Raw genomic sequence first — 26,150 nt, forward strand, 5'->3', positions numbered from 1 at the left:
AGAAGTTCCTGGTTCTCTGCTTCAGATCGGCGCAGCAACGGCCGTTGCGGCTCACTTGGAGAGTGAATCATCGGATGGAAGATCTTCCTCTCTGTCTCTCCTCTGTATATCTGACTTTGTAATAAAAATAAATAAATCTTTAAACAAACAAACAAACACAGCCAGAGCAGAGCGTTTTTGCCCTAGCCTGTGCCGGCTGGACAAGACGTCAACCCTGCTTCGTAAAGACCCCTCTGAGTTGTGTCCTGGGTCCCTTGGCTAATGGGCTGTAAGAAAACTTGCTAAGGTGGATTAATGGTGTAGAAACCAAAACCCGTTGTTTAAAGTTAAGGAGAAAAGGGCTGGGGCTGGTAAAGCCACTGCCTGTGGTGCTGGCATCCCAGATGGACACTGGTTTCAGTCCTGGCTCCACTTCTGATCCAGCTCCCCATTCAAATGCCTGGGGCAGTTCAGCAGAAGATGACCCAGTGCTTGGGTGTCTATACCCGCATGAAGACACAGAAGCTCCTGGCTGTTGGCTTTAGATAGTCCCAGCTCCAGCCACTGTGGCCATGTAAGGCATGAACCAGAGAATGAGAGATTTCTCTCCCCCAGCCCTCTCGCTGTCTTGCAAATAAATAAATTTTTTTTAAATTTAAAGATTTGTTTATTTTTATTGAGAAGGCAGGTTTTGCAGAGAGAAAGAGACAGAAAGATCTTCTGTCTGCTAGTTCATGCCTTAAATGGATACAATGGCCTAAGCTCAGCCGATCTGAGACCAGGAGCCTCTTCGGAGTCTCCCATGTGGGTGCAGGGTCCTAAGGCTTTGGAACATCCAGCAGGGAGCTGGATGGGAAATGGAGCAGCCGGGACATGAACCAGCGCTCATATGGAATGCTGACACTTACAGATAGAGGATTAGCCAGTTGAACCATTGAGCCAGCCCCACAAATATACCTTAAAAAGAAGGAGAGAGAAAAGAGTTCCTGCCTTGGGGTGTCTGATGCCTGTCAGTAATCTGTTTTCAGCCCGAGATTTGCCTGTCTTCCATTGCAGCCCAGGCCCTGCACGCCTGAGGTCCTTGAGGCTAAAGGACAGCAGAGGACTTTGAGATGAACTTGAAGCTGGTGTTTGTCACCAGAGAATGTTGATCACAGTAGAAGGCATATCAGAGGGAGACTTTCTAAATAACTATGATTAACTTAATACCTTAGGAGTGTACAAAATTATATGTTCTAGAAGTTCTTTTTGCATCCTATTTGCCTTAGTCAATTTTCTGTTGATTGAATACCTGGGGCCAGGTACTTGACAAAGAGAAGAGATCTGTACTGGGGCTGTGGTACTCGCGCCAAGGAGGACCCTAATGTCTTACATGCTATTCTGGTATCCTTTCACCTCAATATCGCCTGAATTCTGATGAGGGTTTCCTGCTGCATGGTGGAAACAGAGGCACCTGCAAGAGGAGCTGGTCTGCTCTGTTTCAACCCCTCTCACGAGGTGTGTCCACTCCCATGAAAACCAGAGAAATGCACTCATGCCAGTAGATCCTTCAGGATCTCAAATGCCTCTTATCAGCTCCACGGGCTCTCAGCCCCAAGACCCTGGGCTCCACCCCACCGGCTCCACCCCACCAGCTCCACCCCACCAGATCTCGGCATCAGGACCCTGGGTTCTGCCCCACCAGCTCCACCCCACCAGCTCCACCCTACTGGCTCTCAACATCAGGACCTTGGGCTCCGCCCCACCGGCTCTCAGCACCAGACCGCTGGGCTCCGCCTCACCAGCTCCACCCCACCACCTCTCAGGGTCAGGACCCTGGGCTCCATCGCACCAGCTCTGCACCACTGGCTCTCAACACCAGGACCTTGGACTCCGCCCCATCGGCTCTCAGCACCAGGACCCAGAGCTCCAGGCTGCGCTCTGAATTTCAGCGTTGAAGAACAATAGGAATATCTTGCATTTTGTTGTATTTAAGACGTATTTATTTATTTATTCATTTGAAAGGCAGAGTGACAGGGTGGGGGGAGACACACAGAGGGAGAGAGGGAGGGAGAAGGAGAGAGAGAGAGAATCTTCCATCTACCAGTTCACATCCCAAATGAGTAAGAGTAGCAGTCAGGGCTGAGCCAGGCTTTAGCAAGGAGTGAGGCCCTCCATCCTAGGCTCCCACTGAGTGACAAGGATTCATGTCTTTCCCACGTGTGTTAGGAGCATCAGAAGCAGAGCAACCGGAAGGGGAACTGGCATTGCAAGAGGCGGCTTCACCTGCTTCTCCCAGTGTTTCGGATTTGAAAAATTGGCACTGTATGAAGTGGGAACTTAAAAGGAGCATCTGCCCTAGAACTCCAGGAGTTGTTGTCTAAGGGGAAGTTTGTGGAGCCCCTTCTGTGCTCGCTCTTGAGAACGCCTGGCATAGACCCCAGCTACAAGGAATCTCTGGACTGCCGGAATACTCTGAATGTTTCCCTTGGATGGCTCTCCCCCCGCCCCAAGCAAAGCAGCAGTGGAGACCAGGTCAAAGGTCATTGCAAGTGGTTCATAGCTCCATCCAGAGTGTGTGCACATCTGGGTTCTTACGAGAAGAGAGGAAGACCTAATTACAGAGTTAGTGTAACCTTCAGAGAGAGGGAGGGAGGGACCCTGTGCTGGGAAAGGTGGAAGACAAGGGCACTTGGGTCTAGTGTAAACTACATTTTTTCCTGGAAAATCAAAACCTTTCTAAATTTGTTGACCCTTGGGCTGGTGTTCTGCATTATGCAGCTGATGGCTGGCAAAAAGGACACAAATATAAGCAAGTAAAGCTTTTCAAGGCATTATGTATCAGGAAAATGTGGGCAAAGTGTCCTTTAATTGGAGACAACTCAAAAAAAGTATGAGACATTCCTTTAATGGAACTTGTTGAGGTGAGTCTGCACTCATTGACATGGGAAAAACGTACAGGCTGTGTTGCTGAGCTCACTACAAAACGAATATAGGTTTAATTATCCCTGTTTGTTTCACAAAGTACAGCTAAATACTCCGGATATTTTACTTAAACATAACAAGTGCTTGTAAGGTGGTGTGAAGAAAAAAAAATTGGGATGGACATCAGGTCCCAAAGAATAGCATAGTGATGAGGTCCCTGGTTTTCTTTGCTGCCTCCTCTGTTCCAGAAGGCACACTGGAGGAGCTGGCAACCTGAAAACACCAAAGGACACAGGCAAAGAGAGCCCCAAGGAAAACCTTCTTGTCTCTAAGTGAAGGACTGGGCAAGACGCACCCAAGCAACACAGAAGGCTCTTAGACCTGCTCTAATCCAGCCATACACACAAAAAAAATCTGTTACCCTAGGGCTACGCACGCCAGCAAAGCTGAGTACAAAGTCCAGAGCTTCATCACCAAACGGGCTTTACTGAGGGACTCAAGTTCCACATCCCTTCCTCCCTTCTCCCCACCGCCCCAGGGGTGTTGTCAAGGCAGGCTAAGCAAGAAGACAGTACTGTCCCCAAACCCCATCTCACAGTGTTGGTGGACAATGCTCAGGGAAACTGGGTGTCCACTGCTATCTGGAGGGGACAAGGTGCCTCTCCTTTGGCTTACTAGGCTAGTGCCAAAGAGAGCTAATGAAAATTTAGGACTTTCACCACTGCTCAACAACAGCAAGGCCATCCCTCCGTAGTCAGTGGAGGTTATAGAGGTAATAAAATGAGCATTCGTGACCCTCACTTCTATAGTGGCATCAGCTGGGGGTGGTCGGAAGTCAGAGCTTCCACCCCTTTCCAGAAATCGCATCTAAAGGATTCCCTCCCCTCTGGCTAGCAAGGTAAGCTGAGAAGCTGCTATCACTCCCTGACTTGGCAATAACAGCATGACAGTTTGCCACCTGCCACGGTGACACCACAGAAGATCTTGTTGGGTATAAGAAGATACATGTCATCCAGATTTCAACAAAAAGTCACACGTTATACTAAAACCCAAGGAGATCTCAACATAAATGAAGCCAGCCAATGTGCCTCAGCAGCACGAAGATGACACAAATTTAGAATCAGCTGATAAAGATTTTAAACCAAGCACCGTAGGAACGCTTCGATAGTAACTGCAAATGTGCTTGAGAAAGATTCTGAGCACATAGATAGAAGTCTCCGTAGATAGCAGGATCAAAGAATTAAGAAAATCACTAAAATATAAAGAAACTCAATCGACTCAACAGCAGAATGGAAAGAGCAGGAAAAAATAAGACAGAAATACAGAAATGTATCCAAATAAAAGAAACTGAAAAAAATGAAGAGAGCGGAATGGATTAGTGACACTATGCCGAAAATTGTGTCATCCGAGCCCCAGAAGAAAAGAGGAAAGATGGGACTAAAAGACATTCAAAGAGCTAATGGCTGGAAGTGTCCCTAATGTGATTAAATCAGTAAATAAAATAAACCAACAAACTGAAGCAGCAGAGTGAATCGCAAGTGGAAAAAAAATTAGAGTAATATGTGAAAAACACAAAAACTATCTCCAAAAACTAGACAGGTGAACTATCTTGGAAGCCACCAGAGAGAAATATTGTACTACCTGTAACAGGAAAAAACAAAGCAAGTAAAACATTTGAATGATTTATTTTCCATCAGAAGCCATGGGAGCTAAAGGAAGTAGCACAATTTTTTTGCACATTTTTTTAAGAGCTAAAAGAAGAATCACCAACCTTCAATTCTAAATCCACTGAAAATACCTTTCAAGAATGAATTGGAAGGACCAAACACTGTGGGATGGTGAGTAGAGTTGCCGCATGCAATCCATATGCGCACTGGGTCACATTCTGGCTGCTTCCCTTCTGATTTAGCTCCCTGCTCCGGGCCCGGGAAAGTGGCAGAGAGGAGAGCCCAAGTGTCTGGGACCCTGCCTCCATGTGGGAGACTTGGGTAAAGCTCTGGTTCCTAGCTTCAGCTTGGCCCAGCACTGGCCATGTGGCCATCTGGGAATCAAATCTCTTCGCCCTCTCCTACCTGTCTCTCCATAAATGGCACCATCTCATGTGGCCATGAAATGACCAAGGCCATGTGGCAGTGTCCACGAAGAGTTCTGTGCCATGCCAGGACCCATCGCAGCCCCCAGCCCCTCCTAGCTGGGCGCTCTCTAACGCTGGCTTTCAAAATAAATATTAAAAAAAAAAAAGAATGAATAGGAAATAGAGACATTCTCAGATGAAACCTAACATACTTAATTTCCCAAAGACACACCGTTAAATTATGACTAAAGAGATTCTCTAAGCATGAACAATGCTACAAGAAGAATTCCAGGCCTGGCGCCATTGCCTAGCAGCTAAAGTCCTTGCCTTGAACGCACCAGGATCCCCTATGGGCGCTGGTTCTAATCCCGGCAGCTTCACTTCCCATCCAGCTCCCTGCTTGTGGCCTGGGAAAGCAGTCGAGGACGGCCCAATGCATTGGGACCCTGCACCTGTGTGGGAGACCCGGAAGGGGTTCCAGGATCCTGGCTTAGGATTGGCGCAGCACCGGCCGTTGCGGCTCACTTGGAGAGTGAATCATCAGATGGAAGATCTTCCTCTCTGTCTCTCCTCCTCTCTGTATATCTGAGTTTGTAATAAAAATAAGTAAATCTTTAAAAAAAAGAATTCCAGATATCATTATGCATCCATCAGGAAAACTTGTGTAAGAGGATGAGGACAACTGCTGGTAAGGAAGTAGAGTAACCGTGTCCCTCCCACATCAGTAATGCAAATGCAGAATGGTCCAGCCACTCTCAAAAGTGACTTTGAAGTTTCTTCAGCAAAATCTACACCCGCCATGGGACTTGCAGCTTTATCTTTGAACATTTATCACAATGAAGGCCTGTCCTCCCAAAATCCCTACATGATTGTTCCATAGCAGATTATTTCTAATAATCCCACTTAAAAGTGAATGATTAAACACAACATCCACCAATCCGCTTAACAATTCTCTCCTCCATTCACCCATCTCTCCATCCCTCCATGCTGCCACCCACCCATCCATCTAATCCTCCTCCACCATTCACCCTTTCTTTGGGTCAGTGATTACGATAGCCCTGCCCTCCACCCTGGCATCTCTTCCACACGCCCACCCTATCCTTGCTTCTACTGGGTCAGTCAGTAATCACATCAGCCAGCATATCAGCAGATCCATTTGTATTCCAATGTCCAAAGCAGTGAGGAGGGCAGTGTGCGAGGTGCACTGCTTGATGTCTGCTTGCCAGCAACGGTGCTGTCCCCACAACACCTGAGCTTCCCGTTAATCCCTGCATCCATTATGTGCAGAGAGAGCCAGAGAGACTGAATGAGTTTCTAGAGACAGTCAACCAGCAGGACCCGGAGCCAGGGTTCCAGCCCAGGTCTTCCTGGCTCCTCTGCCCCAGCCTGTCCCAGCTTTGGCTTCACATCACTCTCTAAGGAGTGCTTTCATATTCCTGGCACTTCTCACAAGCCTGGCAGGCGGGCCATTTTGCCCACACTTTGCAAAGGAGGGATGCGTGGGTCAGGAAGGTTAATAGCAGGCTGCACCGTTGCAAAGGCCCAAATGTGAGCATGAACTCAGGTCTCCCATCTGCAAAACTGTCCTCTCCAGAGCCGTGTGTGCTCCACGAATCAGTCACATCGGGCAGCCAGTTTGGGACAGCGGTGTGGGGAAGAGTCTTGGGTTCCAGGCAACGGATGGAGATGGTGTGCTGGGGACCTGGGGCAGGTTTCTGGAGGGCACAGAGCCACGCCAGCCTTTCAGGGGTGTGACCAGGACAGATAGCACTCCAAGTGGGCCAGAGCCACAGGGTCTGTTGAGGGGGCTGGCTAGAGCAGAGCATCTACACTCGACGGAGGCCCTGGCAACTGGAGATGGGTGGGGCCTTTCCTTCCAGAAAGATTGCTCAGACTTCTGAGGAATTATCTAACCCCCAGATCTGATTGTGTGTGTCTCTCTCTTACTTAAAATCCACCCCATACTCCCTCCCCACTCCCTAAGGATAAAGCCCACCCCCCCCTTGCCTGGCTGCTAAGGCCCCTCAGTCCCTGCTTCTCAGCTGTGTACCACTCTACCCCCCTGCAGGCTTGCCCACAGGGCATCCTACCTCGGACAGGTCTGTGTGGGCGCTTGGGTGCACTGGCTTCTTCAGCGATGACTCAGGGAGCAACTTTTGTTTCAAGGAACCGTAGGGGCCTGCCCGCCACTCCCTGGCTGGCCTCCTGCATCCAAAACAAACAGTCTGGCGGGCAGCATGTGGGCACCAGGACGGAACAGAGGAGGGCATGTCAGGATAACCAGGAGAGCTTCCAGAGAACAGCCTGGATGCTCAGGAATGGGGCTGGGGAAGTGGGGGTGGGAAACTGAGGAGCCTCTTCTGATGACCCAGTAGACACCAGCATAAAACACATTTAAGGAGCACTTATGTTGTGTTCAACTTCCCCTCCTGACCTTCGTGCCTAGCGAAGAGAGCAAAGTCCAGAAGGCTTCTTTGTGTGCATGGCTCAAAGTCACATACCCAGCATGTGGTACAGTGGAACTCAGACCCAGCTGGTTACAGCCAGAAGCCACCATGGAGGCATTATGAATCAGAAAGCAAGGTCCATGGAAATATGCTGACTTAGGCCTTTGTGACGTATCAGTCATCTAGGTCTTTCCCAGCATTCTTTCTAAAGATGCTGGTCATCTTTTTAGAATGAAAAGTGAATGTGGAACCTCTGTGCTCAATGTTGGGCTTTGTGAGTTCTGCTGGTGTGCCATAGGGACGGAGACTTCTGTTGCCAAAGTTGTCTAATCTATGTCAGGGAAGCGTAAGAGAGAAATCGGAGAGAAGGAATCCTTCAATGAATTCTCAAAAGACTTCCTCTCACGAAAGGCCCCACTGACAACGGAGTGTCCATGAAACAACGAAGGCCACGTGCCAGTGCCCAAGGGGAGTTGTGGGCCATGCCAGGACCCATCGCAGCTCCTAGCCCCTCTATCTGGGCTCATGAATGCCCTTCCAAGAACTACCTTCTCCCCCAACTCCTGAGTCCACAGGGACCACGTGGGGCTCAGCAGCTGACGCAGAGTCTGGGGACTTGGAGTCAAGTTCCCTGGGGCTGCTACTGGGAGTCAGCTGTGGACAACCTCACACTGCCCATGCTGAGTTTGTTCAGTTGGACTTGCTGTCAGGCTGCCCTTCTGGTCTGTGGCCCCTATTCAGGGTTGGCACTTGTCTGGTGGTTGCCAGCCTTCCTCTCAAAGCCAGGTTTGCCCCAAGACTCGCCCATCCTCCTTGACAGGAGGCTGCTTCCCAGGAACAGGCCATTATTCCAGATCCTTTCTCTATTCTGCATGCCACCCTAGGGGCTGAGGTCCTGCAGGTAAGAATGGGGCCCATGAGCACACTGCTGGTAGTTGAGCTGCCATTTGGGATGGGTGCATCTCAGAGTGCCTATGTTGGAATCTGGGCTCTGTTTCCCATCCCAGCTTCCTGCCAATGTGCACTCTGGGAGGGCTTGGGTCCCTGCCATCTGTGTGTGAGGCCTGGGTTGAGTTTTCAGGTCTTTACTTTGGCCTCACCGAGAGGGAACTGTCATGGGCATTTGAGGAATGAACCAGCAGATGCAGGATCTCTTGAGTTCTCTGTCACTGTACCTTTCAAATAATAATAAAAAGTGAGCATTGCTGTTAAGGAAATGGAGTTACTGACTATAGATTGTAGACATTATTATACTTTTAAAAACGAGGAGGGCGGGCCACTTCTTCCTATATGATTTCTTAGAGATGATGAGTTCTGGGCTGGAAAATAACACAGATGCCCATGAAGACAGGTGTGGGTGAACACACTGTGTTCCAGTGGTGCAGTGGGCATGACTTGGCAGTGAGAGAGGACGTGTGATGGACACATGCAATAGGGCACTGGTCTAAGACTGGGCGAATGAAGCTGCACATAAAGCAGTTCACATTGCATGATGCCATTTACAGAAAGTTCCAGAAAATGTAAACCAACCTGTTGTAGCAGGGAATACAGCACTGTTGACAGTTGGGGTTGAAGGGGCAGAGGACACCTGGTAAGGGGTGATAGAGGGGCGCATTGTCTTATTGGTGGTCATGTCTTCCCTGGTGTATTTATTTATAGGCCAAAACTTTTCAAACTGTGCTCTTGACATAGGTGCAGTTTATTGCACAGCAATTACCCATCAATAAAGCCGCCGTTTCTTTGTTCAAGAAGACAGGAGGCTGGAAGGGCCTGGGTGTGGAACCTCAGGTGGCGGAAGTAAGCTGCAGCACAGGGGTCAAGGCATGGAGGCCGGGGAGAGTTGTGGTGACCAGTTAGGGTTTTTATCCTGGGGGGGAAGGGGCACTGGATCCCTAGAGTCAGAGGTGCTGAACGGTCTGGGGTAGAGCCTTGTCCTAAGAGGTTTTAAAAGCACTGCCAATGACTTCCCTTGGGAGCACCTTCCCTCCTTCAGGTCCCAGGCCACCGTAGGAGAAGCCAGATGCTGGCCTAACCCTGGAAGGTGCAGACTGTGGTGGCAGATAAGGAAATGGGTGCAAAGCTCTCTTTTTATCTGAAGGAAGTCTTGCATGACATGCAGGTGTGGAGATGGCTGCCTGGGGCAGTCTGGCTCTGTCACCGCCACCATGTGGGCCTCTCAGAGCCAACGCCTGCCTGTCCACCGCACCTGCTGCCCTTGGCCGGGGTCCAGGCCTGGCACCCCTTCCTTCTCAGCCCTTCAGAAGCCTCATGGAGGGGACAGGGAAGCTTTGATTCGAATAAGCCATGGAGGAGCTGGGTGAATAATTGTGAATGGAAATCATGCTTGCGACTTCTGGTTCTCACAGCTGGGGATGTGGCATGACCATGGGAATCCTGCGTATTGTTCAGCGCTGACTACGGCGGCCATTGTTGGGCTCTGATTACAGCTTTTGTTTCACCGTGAAGTACAGCTACTAAATGCCAGCCAGGAACAAAGATGTATTTACATGCCGGGGGTCATGAAGGCCTGCTATTTTTAGAGCTGCCTCTGCAGTTCATGTGGGGGAGGGGCAGGGAAGCCACCTGGGCTGTTGCAGATGGAATCAGAGGTTCCTGAAGGAGCCAAGGATGGCGGAAAATGGTGAAATCCCCACAGTCCTGCCCTGCTGTAGTCGACCCAGGTTGAGAGGGGGTGGGTGTCCTCGGATAAACAAACAGAAGTCCCGCGTTAGTCCTGCAGCCTTAGTGCTTCCAGCAACAAGATGCACGAACCACTCTTCAGTCACCCCAGGTCCCTTTGGCCTCGACCCTGGGTACATGTGAAGTTCACAGCCATGAAAAGGCCCCAGAACCTACCCTGTCCACATGAGCGTCTTGTCAGGAGGGCTCGGCTGAACTAAGTCACGCCAGCCCTGACAGCGAAGCAGTTTGAATTATGTGCAGAGCTCTGCAGGTGCTGTGCACTTAGACTCAGGCCGGCTGGGGACCAGGGGTCCTGTTGCCCCACGTGACAAGTGGGAGACTGGTGGGGCTCGGAGGTGCAAGGCAGCTGCCAGGGGCCGACCTGCTGGTCAGGGCAGAGGAACCCCATTGCCTCCAGAGCCTGCCAGCCAGGGTCTTAGGGTGGAAGGAAGCCATGAATTCTGAGAGCCTTTCTTTTGCAAATCAGAGCACAGCCTGCAGTGTTAGCACCCCCCCCCCACACACACCTGAGGCTCTGGTTCTTGTTGCTGAAGATGGGTGAGAAGAAGGGGACAGGTGGTCTTGGACTTACAGAGGAGGTGGGTCAGAGTTGGGTCCCTGGAGGAATTTGCAGGGGCTGACTAGCTTATGAAGTCCCCTTGGAATCACCCCCAGAGCCTCTGTCAGGAAATAGCCTTTACCTTCTAGAATGTTCCTTGCTTTAGTACAGCAATTAGCACCCCAGCCTCAGATGATCACCTTGACTTCAGTAAGTCTTGCTTTTCAAGTTTTCATGCCACTTCTGAGCAAGAGTCCGCATGTCTGGGCGACAGCAGGTATTTCGTGCCCCACCATTTTACGGCTTTTAGCATGCCAGCCCTGCCATATGTGGGCAGGATAATTAAGGTCTGATCTAACAAGCCTGTCTGCTGTGGCAGGAATCTCCCAGACCCCAAAGATCACAGGACTTCTGGGGACACTCAAGGATCCAGTGGCATCGGGCAATGAACACCAGTCCATCCAGGTGTTCACTGGCAGGTCCCTTTCCTTGCCCCTGCCCACCCAGAGGCAGGAAAGACCCAATTACACTTTCCACAACTCTTACAGGCAATCGTCATCCCTGACTGCCATTGTTTCCTCCCTTTGTGTCCTGGGAATTCAAGCTGCTCACTGACCTGCTTTTTTCAGCTACCCTTGTTGCACCTTAATAAGAAATGTGAATGGACCCTCCCACACCTTCCTGAGAGAGGATGGTGCCCTGGCCTGGCACGCGAGAATGACTCTAGAGGGAGGCTGCAGTCACGTGACTGAGCCTGGGCAGGTCCCTGCATCCTGGCCTGCCCTAGGTGATCATCAGAATCACTGTTGCCATCCCTTGGTGGTTGCCAGGTGTGTGGGCAGCCATGAGCAGCAGCCTCTTGGCTCCCACTGACCCCCTCCCAGGAGGTTTGGTTCCACTTTTGCATTTGAGAAATAGGGAGAAACTCTTTAACTCTTGGCTGCCTAGTTTCTGATGCCCCACGGGGAGAGAATGGGTGCTCTGCAGGGGTGTGCCTCCCAGGTTGGCTTCTTCTATCCAAATGCTGATTTCTAGTTAAATTAGGGGGGTTTGCTTATGGACTTGCTCCTCCCTTTGAAATTCTGATCCCCACCCAGTCCATAAGTGGCATTTGTAGCATTTGCCACTCGACTTCCTGCTGTCACAGGGGCTGGAGGAACCAGGTGCCAGCACCTGTACTCAGAACCTGGAAAGGTATCAAAGGATGTTTTTAGCGAAGCCTCAAAGCGTCTTGTGAGTGATAGCCAGGGTGCTTTAAAGTTAGCTGCAGATCCTTGAATTCAGGCCCTTTTTCTTCAGACGACAAGGATCCGTGGAATAGGCCAGCATTCTCAGTGCCTTTAGTGGTCCTGAGTGTTTCTGGCTTGTTCCTAGAACAGGGGAATATTTCACACACTTAAAAATAATAATACTAAAAGCCCTGTTATGCAATAAACCTCTCCATTATTGCCCTGTTTCCTCTGCACACCCCCCAAAAAAGCCAAAGCAAAAGCAGAAAGCTTTATTAAAATAAAACAAACATACAAAAACTGTGTACAAGTGTGCTTGCTGCTGAGTTGCTGTCAGTTCCTGGTTCTGTGGCAGCTCCCAAGCTGCCCTGGGCTTGTCTTGCTGTGGGCCTTGGCACAAACTCAGTTATTCCTCAGGCTCTCTTCGTTGCATCAAAGTAAGGTTCCCAACATCAAATATTGGCTAGAGCTGTGATCTCCAGCAGCCTGCGGGATCTGTAGTAGTCCACGCAGTGATCTCCCGCAGCTCAAGAGGGCTAGGGGTGGTCACCTCCAGCAGCCTGCGGGGTACGGTGTGGTGATCCCAGTACTCCGAGGACAGGATGGTGATCTCCAGCAGCTCCAGCAGCTCCAGGGGGCCATGCGGGTCAGTGTGGCGATCTCAAGTAGTCCGTGTGCCCGGTGCAGTGATCTCCAGCAGCCCGCGGGGGCCATTCCGCGAATATCTCGTAATCCTATGATGACCGGTTGGTCTAAAGCAGCCTGTGTGGCCAGGGGTGGTCACCTCTAGAAGCCCGTGGGAGGCCCGGGAAGGTGATCTTGTGCAGCCCGCGGGAGTCATTGGGATGGTTTCCTGCGGCCAGTGGGGACCTGTGTGGTGATCTCCAGCAGTCCGCACGAGTTGGTGCCGTGATCCGCAGCAGCCCTCGGGGATCAGGCGCGGTCACCTCCAGCAGCCCGCAGAGTCCTGTGGTAATCTCCAGCCGCTCGGTGACTGGTGAGGTGACCTCCAGCAGCCCATTTGGACAGGTGTAGTCACCTCCAGCAGCCTGCGGTAGCCCACGTGGTGATCTGCAGCGCGCCGCGGAGGCCAGTGCGGTCACCTCCAGCAGCCAGTGGGGGCCAGTGCTGTGATCTCCAGCAGCCCACGGTCTGGTGTTGTCACCTCCTCCAGCCCTTGGTATCCTGTGAGGTCACTTCCAGCAGCCTGCAGGGGACGCGGTGGTCATCTGGAGTAGCGCGCAGGTCGGTGTGGTGATGTGCAGTGGTCCCTGGGGGTCTGTGCTGTGATTTCCAGCAGCCTGGGCGGGCTGGCCTGGCCACATGCAGCATCCCGTGGGTGCTGGGGGTAGTCACTCCAGCAACCTGCACTGGCCAGGTGGGAACCCCCAGCAACTGTGATCCAAGATAGCAGCTTGAGAGGCAGGCAGTCCCTTCCTTTTCCTGAAGCCACTCAGCTCACCTGTCTCCCCAAGTGAGGTGGGGGTTACTCCTGCTGATGCCTCTGTTTCGGGTAACAGGCACCCCGCTCCAGGATCTTTAGAGATAAATACAGAACTCAATTTGGTGTCTCATAAACAAACACGTCAAGAGGTCAGCCTGAGTCATCGGCTCTTCAACCTCGTTCACAAACAGAGAAGGGGTCAGGTGGTCAAGGATTCTGCCAACTTCCTCCCCTCTGCCTTCCTAGTAGCTGCCCAGCGCATCCTGCTTCTGGGCGTCGGCTGGTCTCAGGACAGTTCCAGGTAGGAAGGATGTTGGGAAAGGTGTTGGTAAAGACTTTGAACACAGCAGGATGTGCTGGAGGAGGGGAAGGAGGATAGAAAAGGAGTAATTACCCAAGGAGGTCTAGTCTGTGGCCTGCACTATGAAAGAAAGGCGTGGCAGAACATTCCCTCTTAGCTGTTTGCCTGTCTGAATATTCCTCATTCTTCACTTTGCAGTTCAAATATCACCTCCCTGTCCACCCTCTCTGAAGAGGCTGTCCCAGGCTGCTCCCTTGACCTGGCTCAGTTTACATTGTATTACATTCTTCAGCGGGGTGGGGGGACAGGAGAGCTCCTGTTTACCGGCCAGGCCTGCGGTGGCCATCAGGGCAAGGGCCGCCTTGTTGGTACGTCCTATGTCCCAAGCATGCTGCGTGCAGCGGGTATCAGCAGATACTTGCATGCTTACGCAATCTCATGCGAACCCATATGTGTGTTCTATTTGTTCTGGAACAATGTCTCCCAATCTTTCTTTTAAGTTCATTACCCTCCTGTACTAGTAACGCCATTGTAAGTAGGAAGTGGAGCTACGATTTCTGGGAGAGAGAAATAGAAGTGAAAAAATTGGCTGGCCGAGTCATAACCATTTTTCTCGAGGTCACGTTGCACCCTGTGAATTTACGACTCGTTGGACCGACTGCAGGCCAGCTTGCAAACAAATTATCTGCAAACTAACAAAGCCTATTTTTAAAGATCCCCACGCCTCACAGCTCCAGGCGATGACATCAGAGGAGCCGGAGTTCCACCTCCCAGCCAAGCCTCGTGGTTCTCGAAAACTACGAGCCCCGAAATGCATCGCGACACGGGGCCCCAGAGCTCCGCGCGCGTCACTCCCTTGAGCGCCCCGAGGCCACCGCCCTTGGAACCAGGAAGACGCCGCCGGGCAGCGCGCGCAGCCTGCCGGGATTTGTAGTGTCCGCCGGGCTGGGAGTGCCCGCTCCGGAATCTCAGCCGCCGTCTGGGGGCCGAGGCGACGCGGACGCGCTTGCGCAGTGTGCGGGCGGGCCGTCGTGGGCGCCGTCGGGACAGCTCCGCGCCTGTGGGAGCCGGAGCCGCGGCGGCGCGGGTGCTCCGGGCCGAGGCCCCGGTAACGTGTGGCGCGGGGCGAGCGGCCGCGCTCGGGGTGGGGACGAGCCCGGGCGCGAAGGGGCGGCGGCGGCGGCGGGGGGTTGCTCCCGGAGTGCGCGGGGGCCGGCGGGGCCGGGGTCCACCCTGCGCGCCCTGGGCGAGGCCGCGGGGCCCGCTCACCTGCGCGCTGGTCCCCGCGGGGCCCGAGGGCCTTGCCGCGGCCCGCGGGGTCGGCCTCGAGGTGCGTCGCGCCCACTCCCTCCGTGGCGCGCCCCGGGGCCAGCTGTTCGGGGATTCCCGGCGGCGACGCCTGTCGGGGTGGCCAGGCTCCAGGGCGCGCGTCCCCGGTCGGAAAAGGGCGCCCGCCCTGGCCGCCGAGTGGTGCGGCTCCCAGCTCGTGGGGGTCCGCGGGGGCGTGGGGAGCCTCTGGCCCAGGGCCACGCAGGTGGGGTCGGGGGGCGCCCCGAGCGGGGCGTTGGGGCGTCGAGGCCAGCTGCCGCCTTCAGCTCTCTCGGGGCCATCCCGAGTGGTTTTGTGGTTGATTGATGCTTTCTATGACCGTCGTGGGTAGTTCATCTGAGGGGAAAGTGTTGTCAGAATGAAAGCGGGCTGGTTCTTGGAGGGTTTGCTGCCCTCGCTGCAGCCCGGTCCGCCCTGCCCCAGCAGAGCATGTGCGGGGCCTGGGCTCCACGCTGGACGCTCCCGGCTCTGTGCTCCGCGCTCGTCCCAGAAGGTGGTTAAGGAACCACTTCTCTGGGAATTCATGCAATTTTCCTCTCTGAAACACCTTTCTATCAGATAACGTTTGCTTTCTTATTTTACAGTTGCTGGTTGTCTGTTTTAACGTGTTTTTTCTTGACTTTAATTAAATCATTGCCCTTCGCGACTTAGTTTTCTGCCTAGAAAAATCTGATTTGCCGTCAGTTTAATGATTGGAACAAGTAGCACACTCCGCAGGTTTACACGATCGTCCCTTTATCGCAGGACTACTGGTCATTGTGCTGCGTTTCCTTCCAAGTAGAAAAACTTCGGTCCTTTCTATGTTTAAGGCCAGAGAAGCAGTTTACAGCACATTTTAAAGTTGATCAGAGGAAAAGAAAGTTTTGAAAAAGAGCCATTTTCTAAAATTCGCTTTCTTCACCGTCTGAAGGACTTGAAGAGAACTATACTTTTACAACGAGTTTGTTCAGACTGAAATGCCTGTGGTGCAGTTCTGTCTCTTGCTGCTGTACACACTTGCAGCGGAACATATTTCTCCGAGCAGCTTCTGTCAAGGGAAAGAGCAGTTTAGAATATGGATACATGCGTGTAAAAATATTTAAGGTTGGCAGCCTTTGAGTAATAGTAGCTTGTGTATTGTGCAGTGCCGTGGGTTCCTCATCAGCCACAGGTTGTTTCCTCCGCGTAGAGGAAACCTGTTCCCAAAGTACTTGCAGTTTTGGGAGAAGCCCAGGAGAACTTAGTTGATAGTATAAAGATGTGATCTATCTGCAGTTCCTATCTGACTTTATCCTGTTAATTAGTATTTATATTGTTGCTTTGGGAGGGATGCAAGGAGCAGGTTTGTATCTTTTTTTCCCATTCCGGTGCTAGCTTTGTAGCAAACTCTGAAGGAGACACAATGTGTCCGTCGGCGTGGGTCTGTTACAGACAGGGAGAGACAGCAGGACAGGATAAGTATACAATTGTGAGGAAACTGCCTGAGTTCATAAGCCGGAAGGACCTTGTTAGAAATGTTTAGAGATGTTAAGAATAGCATTAAGGGGGCCGGCTTGGTAGCCCAGTGGTTGAAGTCCTCCCTTTGCACGCCTGGGATCCCGTAGGAGTGCAGGTTCTAGGGGCGCTGGTTCCAGCTCCCTGCTTGTGACCCAGGAAAGCAGTTGAGGACAGCCCAAAGCCTCCCTGCGTGGGAGATGTGGAGAAGGCTCCTGGCTTCGGATCAGTGCAGCTCCGGGCTGTTGCGGCCACTTGGGGAGAGAATCAGCCGACACAAGAGCCTCCTCTCTGTCTTCTGGCTCCTTTCCTCTCTGTATATCTGACTTACTTAAATATGTGTGTGTGTGTGTGTGTGTGTGTGTGTGTGTGTGTGTGTGTGTGTGTGTGTATTTAAAAAATAGCAGTAAGGGTTCTTTAAGAAATCGCTGGGCTGGCCTGAGTTGCTGGTTGATGACTTATGGGATGTGTTAATAGTGAAGACTTCTGGGAAGGTACATTTTACCTGCCCTATAGGCACTTTTCCCTCCAAAATATTTAGTGGAGCTTTTGAATTAAGTGGCTTTTTGACTGAGTCTGAAAGTTTTACTATTCTTAGTCATACTGTAATCTCCAGTTACTTCAAATATGATTGTTATTATCATTAGTTCAGAATGAAATCTTAAGACATCTTGTGTTAAGCATAACTTATGTCAGACATTGATGTTGTTGTGTTCCTTGTTGGTGGTGGTGGTTGTTCCTGTTGAGATAACTGTCACTGAAGAAGAGGGAAGGTCGTTTTCTGAAAAGAATGTCATTGTTCAGGTGTGACAGTAGCTGCACCCTGCCTTTATTGGGCAGAAAATTCCGAGTGCGGTCAGCAGTGACTGCCCCAGGTACTTCTCCATTTGCCTGCAGCCCAGAGCTGAGATGAGACCCAACTTTTTCTCTTGCTGAGCAGCTGACTTTAGTAATACTACAGCACAAGATTTCAGGACTTCTTTTTCCAACCTCAGTTCAGATCTGCAGTGTTAGAATAAAACAGCTTTGGTGAGCTCAGTGCTAGCATTTTAGATGTTTTGACTGTGAGCGAGTGCCTGGCTTGTAGAAGCTGGCATGGTATCTGGAAGGGGCTCTCCGGACATTGCCTGTAATGCTTAGTTGTTTTTAGAGAAATACAAATTCTTTTTCTATAAGAATAAAATTTTTATTGATATACTTGTGACATCAGGGCTCTGTGATACTTAACCCATAACATTAAACATTTACATCTAAGTGTTTTCTTTGTGTGTGCTGTGTAATAAAGAACATGAGTTTGAAATTCCTAGGAGCTATTTAGGCAACCATGTATTAGCTGTTTATTTTCGTAAGTCATTTGACTAGTTGAGTTGCTTTGACTCAGGAAGATGGGTTCGGGGGGATTTTTATAAGCAAGTTTCCTTTGAACTGGAATATCTGTTGAATGTAAAAGAAGATTAAAGTCATTTAAGATTTTTTTTTTTGAGTTTTGCTTAGAGTAAAATGATTCCTAGATGTGATCTTTCCCTGACGTCAACCTGAAAGCTTTATTCTACAAAAGCTGTGGTTTTATCTCTGGGATATCTTTTGTAGCGTGCTAGCTGCACATCCTGCACGCAGTTAACGTTCCTGGGAAAGGCCAGTCACAGATGGGAGAGCTGAAAGGATTCTGCCGGGTTTCCGGTGCAGCATCTTTGCTGGTACAGTAAATGCCCCGGAGGATTTCCTGTCTTCCTGTCACTCATTAGTGAGGTTGGTGGTGCTGGTGTAGATGCTGGCCGGCTGTTGCGCAGCGTGAATATGGTGGAAAGCAACAGAAGACTGTGGGATGAGAACAATTTTTTAAAGATTATTTTTATTGGATAGGAAGATTTACAGAGAGGAGAGACAGAAAGATCTCCCATCTTCTGGTTCATTCCGTAAATGGCTGTAGTAGCTAGAGCTGAGCCAATCTGAAGTCAGGAGCCAGGAGCTTTTTCTTGGTTAGGATCCCAAGGCAGTAGGCCATCCTCCTCTGCTGCCTCAGCTGTTACCAGGGAGCTGGATGGGAAGTGGAGCAGCCGGGACACGCACTGGCACTCGTGGATGGGAAGTGGAGCAGCCGGGACACGAATTGGCACTCATGGATGGGAAGTGGAGCAGCGGGGACACGAATTGGCACTCGTGGATGGGAAGTGGAGCAGCCGGGACACGCACTGGCACTCGTGGGTACTTGCAGGTGGAAGATCAGCCAGTTGAGCCATCGTTCCAGCCCCATCAGACAGTGTTAAATAATGCTCGCCATTTGCTGCTTTCAGCTTTCCTGCCCTGCCTCGTAACACCAGGGTTAGTTTTTTGATTGGATGCAAGTGCAAGCAGCAGCCTCATCTGTCGCACTCCGGGTCCAGTTTAAAGCCCCTTGCCTCCCTTAGCCCCCCGGGGTCACGTCAGTGATGCGGGGAGCACTTGGAGGATAGGCACAGGCTTTTGGATACTCTTTTTTTTCTTAAAGATTTATTTAATTTTATTACAAAGTCAGATATACAGAGAGGAGGAGAGACAGAGAGGAAGATCTTCCATCTGATGATTCACTCCCCAGGCAGCCACAATGGCTGGAGCAGAGCCAATCCAAAGCCAGGAGCCAGGAGCTCTTCCGGGTCTCCCATGCGGGTGCAGGGTCCCAAAGCTTTGGGCCACAAGCAGGGAGCTGGATGGGAAGTGAAGCTGCCGGGATTAGAACCAGCGCCCATATGGGATCCCGGGCATGCAAGGTGAGGACTTTAACCACCACGCTATCGCGCCGGGCACAAGGATACATGCTATTTTAAATACCCCGTGTCAGGGATCTGTTTGGACAGAAACTGATCAGAAGGAAAGAGAAAACTAGGCAAGTCTGTCTTACCTAGGTGCATTAAAGCCCTGTCTTTGAGGTTCACTGGCAGGCTTTTCGGTGAGATGCAGGGAGGCTTCTGGCTGCACAGCTGTGGGTGGGACGTTTTCTGTGGCTACACCTGTCTGTCTGGTCCTGTCAGTCCTGACCCTGTCCCTGGGAGTGTGTAGGGGGCGAGTTGAGATACGTCTGCTCTTTGTAGGCACATTTTCCGATAGTAGCAAGCCGGTCAGTCTAGGTGCTGTGATGGCGACTGCTCAGGTCACAGGAAACTCACTTCCTGGTGCTGCCAAGTGGCAGCGTGCAAGCTGCTGTTAGCTGGCTTTGTGTGCCCTGTCTTTTCTGGTCAGTTCTCCTGTTTCCATCTGCTTCAGGAGTTCAGGTCACCCACTGAATCTACTGGCCCGGAGGCCAGCGAGCTGGGGAGTGAGACGCCTGCATCCCCTTGCCGGCACCTGTGGCTTGGGTGGAGGAGTTCTCCAGGCAGCCTCTGCCACTGTTGGTGGGTGAAAGCCACCTCACTTTTCTTGTGTTGTCTCTGAAGACCTGATGAAAATTCTAGTTCTTTCCTTCTCTTAGCTGCTTTTGTAGCGCGAAAGGATGACCAGGTGGTGAAGGCTTGCCGGAGCCCCAGGGCGCCTGGGGGGAGGGTTGAGCGGTGGCTGACCTCGCAGCTGCGGGTGCCCTCAGCTTTGCCTTGGTAGGTGTCCACCAGATGCCTTACCATGAACAACGTGAGTCCCGGGCCCCTGATGAGCTTGGGACATGCAGAAATCAACTTTTCGTTTGGTATTTCCTTTTGATTTTTGTTTTTGGCTTCCTAGCTCCTGTCTGATGAAGTGTTAGCTGAATTTGTTGATTTATGACTGATTTGTAAGATCTAATACATCTTAGGGCATAAATAAAGCCAAAGTTAATATTTTTTTTTTCTTTAATATTCATTTATTCATTAATTACATTGCATTACATGACTGGGATTCCCCCCCCTTCACCCCAAACCCTTCCCCCATCATGAATTCCTTCACCTTGATGCATAACCACAGCTCAAGTTCCGTTGAGATTCCCTAATTAAAAGTTTACACCATACAGAGTCCAGCATCCCACTTGTCCAGTTCAAGTTCAACGGCCTCTTAGGAAGGCCCTCTCAGGTTTGTAGGCAGAGCCAGCAGAGCGTCACCTCAATCAATTAGAAGCTCCAACATATCATCAGCAACAGTCCAGGTATGATGAGGCTGGTGCAGAGTCCACTGATTGACATAGTCCGTCTTAGGGTTTCCCCTTGTCCAGTTTTCCGCTGCAAGCATAAAGCTGAGGTGGTTGATTCATCTACTCCATTTTCCATCTTTTTTTGATTAATGCTTTGATTCCTCCATTTTGTTCAGGGGAATCCCCCTAAAAAAACTTTGAGGCATTCCCAGTCCAGGCTCCTACATGTACTACTAGTAAGCACAGTGCCCGCCACCGTCCATCACTCCGATCAGCTGATGGTTTTAACCCCTGGGTTGGTTCTCTTCTGAGCCCCGACCTCTATTGGAACCAATGAGTATCGCATCTCTCCCCGGCTCTGCCCATCACACTCTCGTCCCTCACCTAAACCAGTGGGAGGAGTGCTGGTCGGGTGTTGCATTCCCTGCTAGCACAGGCCATTTCACCTTGGCATTTCAAAGTTAATATTTTGAGGGAAATTCCTAGTAATACAGTTTTTATCTGTTCGTAATTCATACTGGCTTCATTAAGAATATAAATGCAAACATCTGCCACGTGATTTTTTTGTCTCAATAAGGAGAAAGATGGGACCTGAAACACTGGTGTTTGATGCAGTAATTAAGGGTTACTTAATACTTCATTCTGCAGGTAGTTTTTGGGTGACTTCATGTGCCAGCCACCGCCAGGCCTCGGAGAAGCAACAGGAAATAACAGAAATCTGAGGAAGTGGACAAGAAATGGGTGGATGAGTATTCGTTAGTCAATGATAACTGCCAAGTTCAGGATGGGGCAGAGCAGGGAGATGGGAAGTGGCGAGACAGTTTGCAGGATTTACAGTTTAGGTAAGGCCGTAGAGATGACGTCACTGAAGAACGTGACCTGTGAGTTGGAAGGCATTGAGCAGGGAGCTTGTCTGTGAGTCGCCCAGGTGAGGCCTGGGCATCTTTCTAAGGGCTTCAGTTTTGACTTTGGTGAGATAGGATCCGGTTGAAACAGGGCTTCTCCCCTTGGCTCGGTATTAGAATTCTCTGGGGAAGCTGTAAAAACGTTCCGGTGTGTTGTCCATCCCACTTTCTGACCTAATTGATCAGGGAGGTGGAGGGTCCAGCTGGGGAATCCGTTCACATGTGTGTATTCCGTGGGGTTTGGTCCTTGGGGAGTGCGACTGCCAGTTTGCCTTGATACCCTGTTGGCAGACAGTGAAGTCCTGTGTCCCTGTGCTCTCAGGATGAGGGCGGGGACAGGTAGGTGTGCGGGTTGGAGAAGGGTCAGCCGCTGGACACTACCTCTGCAGTGCAGCAGGGAGACTTCCGGCAGAGCCCCCACCGTGCTGCCACGGCTGCCTGGCAGTGGGCAGCAGTGCCTGACAAATGGCTGTGTGTTTTAATGGGAATCACTGTCATGTTGGATGTAGATTGGAGAGGTCCTGCAGTAATCAGTGTGAGGAGCTGATGGTGGCTAGGACTAGAGGGGCAGCAGGTGGTGCAATTCTGGAATTGTTCGGAAGGTAGAACCAGCAGGGTTTGCACACACTCACAGAGGTGCGATTTAAGTGTAGGCATCCAGCATGTTTTGCCTGAAGAGCTGGAAGAGAAGGTGACCACTGACTGGGGTCGGGAAGACAGGGTCAGCTCGGAGGGTTATGTGAAGCCCAGCCCGTCATGTTTGAGATGTTTGTTAGGTAAGCAGGTGTGTGCAGTAGGAGCTGGTGAGTCTGGTGTTCAGGAACACCTGTGGAAATGTGGCAGCTCACTAGAGCTCATTTATTTTTTATTTGAAAGGCAGATGATACAGAGAGGAGAGATGGAGAGAGATCTTCCATCTGCTGGCTCACTCCCCAAATGGTCACAATGGCCAGAGCTGAGCTGATCCAAAGGTGAGAGCTACAAGTTTCCTCCTGATCTCCCACATGTGTGCAGGGGGCGCAAGGCTTTGAGCCATCCTCTGCTGCTTTCCCAGGCCATAAGCAGGGAGCTGGACGGGCACTGGTGCCTGTGTGAGATGCTGGCACTAGCAGGCAGAGGATTAGCCCTCTATGCCACTGAACCCACCTGCCCGAGTTTCTTCTATTAAAAACAGCCTAAGATATAATCTATACCATTTACTTCACCCATTTGCTTTCTTTTTAAAAAAAGATTTATATATTTTTATTGGAAGGAAGGTCAGATTTACAGAGAGAAGGAGAGACAGAGAGGAAAGATCTTCCATCTGCTGGTTCACTCCCCAAGTGGCTACAACGGCCAGAGCCGAGTTGATCCAAAGCCAGGAGCCAGGAGCTTCTTCCAGGTCTTCTATGCAGGTGCAAGGTCCCAAGGCTTTGGGCCGTTTTCTACTGCTTTCCCAGGCCACAAGCAGGGAGCTGGATGGGAAGTGTAGCAGTTGGGATCCTGGCAGGTATAAGGTGAGGCCTTTAGCCACTAGACTACCGTACTGGGCCTTGTTTTGTTGTTGTTTGTTTTATTTTTTGTTTTTGTTTTTGAGTTTTAGTTACTGTCACTTATTTGAACACCATTTTCTCTTTCTCTCTCTCTCTTGGTTCATTCCTCCAAATGCCTGCAATAGTGGGGGCTGCATGCATCCTGCCGAAGCCAGGAACCTAAAACCCCAATCAGGGGTGCCTTGTTCGTGGCTGGGACCTAAGTAGCTGAACCCTGACTTGCTGCCTCTTGTGGTGTCTGTTAGTAGGATCCTGGATTGGCAGGTAGCAGGGCTGGAACTCCAGCACAGGCACTTGAGTGTAGATGGGGCATCCTGACCGCCGCACCACCCACCTGTCCCTCACCAGCACAGAGGCTGTCCACAGCTGGTCTCCGTTGTGCAGCTGTCATCACAGTTGATTGTAGATTGGCTACACTCAGTACGAACCCTGTACCTGATCCGCGCCTCGTGTCCCTCCTCCCTGCTGTAGCTAGGTAGCCTCTGTAGACTTTTCCATTCTGGAGATTCCGTTTCAGTGGGATCATATGGTACATGATCTTTTTTTTTTTACAGACAGTTGGTATGAACTAGTACCTAAGTTGTAGGTCCGTTAGTCAGTGGATCAATGCAGGGGCTGTGGAATGTAATACACAGACACTTTTCTTTTGGTTTTTAGAAACCTAATAGGTGATATTTTGAGATGGTGTGAACATCCTGTTTCCTAATATTTCGTTAAAGGTGCTTGCTCGGGTCAGGGATTACTTCGGGTGATTTTCAGTCGCTCTCATCTCAGAGGTTCCTCACTCAGATGCCTGCTAGAGTTTTTCCTTTTGCTTGTGTTTGCTCCTCTTTTGCTGTGAAAGTTTTGGTTCTTAGGAAGAAATGCTTTGCATCTTTATTTTAAAATACCAGTCGTACTAATGTATTTGTATTATTCTATAATGTACATACATTTTTTTCATATACATTAAAATAATTTTTTATTACAATACCAACTTGGAATATTGGGTCACATGACTTATTTCAAGAATGAGATTTTGTTAAAATATTGCCTAACCTCAGTAGGGTTTACAAACTTATTCTTGTCAGCAGTGTAAATGAGTTCTTTCTTTTTTTTTTTTTTAAAGATTTATTCATTTTATTACAGCCAGATATACACAGAGGAGGAGAGACAGAGAGGAAGATCTTCTGTCCGATGATTCACTCCCCAAGTGAGCCGCAACAGCCGGTGCTGCGCCGATCCGATGCTGGGAACCTGGAACCTCTTCCGGGTCTCCCACGCGGGTGCAGTGTCCCAATGCATTGGGCCGTCCGGTCCTGGGAAACGCGGTGCAGCGGCCAGAAAGGGGACCGCCCTCTCACCTATCACACAAAGCCGGTTCATGGGGGAACCTGGCGCTAAACCATTCGTAGACGACCAGCTTCTGGGTCGGGGTTCCGTCCATAGCAGAGGGACTCCCTCAATGCAATTTATTGAAAGTCATCAGCACTTGACACAGGGTTTGTATAAAGAAAAAAAAACTTTAAAAATCAAGGTACAGAACAGCTGTTTCTTCTCCAGAATTCTTTCAGCCTTGTCCTCGACTCACTGGTCTATCAGTTATTTGTCTTTCTGCATCCTTTTTCGCCTGGCTCCTTTCATTTTGCAAAATACGCTTGACTTTTCTCTGTGTTGTTATGTAGACGAATAGTTCATTCCTTGTATAGCTAAGTACCAGGTCATTGTATTGGTTTTATCACAAATTGCTGTTTCATTTACCAATTGGAGGGTGTTTGGGTTGCTTGCTTTCTTGTCAGTTATGAACAATGCCCCTGTAAACATCAGTGCACTTGGGTAAATGTGTGGGAAAGGGGTTACTAGGCTAATGTTGTAAGGGTGTTGAACTGAAGGCACCACCAACATTGTAGTTCCCTGTTAGTTCCATTTTGCATTCGCGCCTGCAGTTCTCCTGCAGAGGTCAGTTGCTTCCTACCCTGACTTCGTCTGGCGTTGCCTGCTGGTTTGGTGTTTGTCCTGGCTGTCCTAGCAGGTCTGTTGTATCTTCTGTTTTTATGTCTCTGTTAATTTACCTATTCAACTTTTTCACTCATTTTCTTGTTTGGCTGTTTTTTGATTATTGAATTGCAGTAATTATTTGCCTGTTCTTGGATTTCAAACTTTTGATAGGTGCATGTGTAGTCAATATTTTCTCCCATTTTGTGGCTGGTCTTTGTTTCTTCTGAAGAAAAGTTGTTCATTTTGGTGGACACATAGTCAGCACATGGTTCAGGCTGTTTGTGTCAGGCTGTTTCAGCCTTGTGATTCTAAAGACTTTCTCCTCTGCTTTCTTATTCCAGAAGCTTAGTTTTTAAGCTTTTACATTAACAGGAAGCTGGATCAGAAGTAGAGTAACCAGAACTTGAACTGGTAACTGTTGCCAGGGGGTGACAATCTACTCTTCCACAGTGGCAGCCCCTCTTAGTTTGTCCACAGTGTCTTCTGGTTGTCAATATTTATTTTTTGTTTTGTTACTTTTAAATGTATTTATCTTGAGTTACAGAGGCAGAGGGAGGAAGATTAGGAGCGATGGAGAGAGAGAGAAAGAGGAGTCTGCTGTTTCAAGCTGAGAAGTGAAGATAAAATATAGTCACTGTGGGAACTACATAGTAAGTAACAATAAAACGTCCACTAGGTTATTTTTTTTAATTGAAGTGAAATTAGCAGATTTACCAGCATAGTAAATAGAATTTGGTGTGATGTTTAATGTCGTGATGCGTGGCTGCATTTCATCCCCCTTATCTGTTAAGTAGTGCTTCCCTGTTTACTTTCGCAGCCGCTGACAAACACATCTCCTTGCTGTTTCTCTGGGTTGACCTCCCCTGCTTCGCTCATATAGATAGAATCATGCAATATGTGACATTTGTTACTGGCCTTTTCCACTTAGCTAATGTTTTTGAAGCTCATTCAGATGATAACATTTGATAGTACTTCATTCCTTTCTATGTCTAAATAATTTGTTGTGTTTGTACGCTATATATGATTTATCCATTCTCCTGTTGATGAATGTGTTATTTTCATCTTTGCCTATTCTGAATATGATATTCTGTATAGATGTTTGAGTATCTGTCTTTAGGGAGTAGAATTATTGGTCAGATGGTAATTCTGTGTGTGTGTGTGTGTGTGTGTGTGACTTCTGAAGACCTGCCAAGCTATTCCACACAGCCTATTGGGCCGTTTTGCAGTTCCAGCAGCATTGTGG

At 50.0% G+C, this 26,150-nt stretch overlaps 1 protein-coding gene across 5 annotated transcripts in view; it reads left to right on the plus strand.

The window, feature by feature from the left end:
- Positions 1-14,568: 14,568 nt before the first annotated feature.
- PLEKHA1 (pleckstrin homology domain containing A1) overlaps positions 14,569-26,150 on the plus strand; it is a 57,030-nt gene continuing 45,448 nt past the window's right edge. For all 5 annotated transcript variants that reach the window (XM_058671728.1, XM_058671729.1, XM_058671730.1 and 2 more), the window contains exon 1: positions 14,569-14,727. The gene's annotated coding sequence lies outside the window, so the exon portion shown is untranslated. The remainder of the gene's footprint in view (positions 14,728-26,150) is intronic.

Source organism: Ochotona princeps, chromosome 13, assembly GCF_030435755.1.
Source record: "Ochotona princeps isolate mOchPri1 chromosome 13, mOchPri1.hap1, whole genome shotgun sequence".
Taxonomy (NCBI): domain Eukaryota; kingdom Metazoa; phylum Chordata; class Mammalia; order Lagomorpha; family Ochotonidae; genus Ochotona; species Ochotona princeps.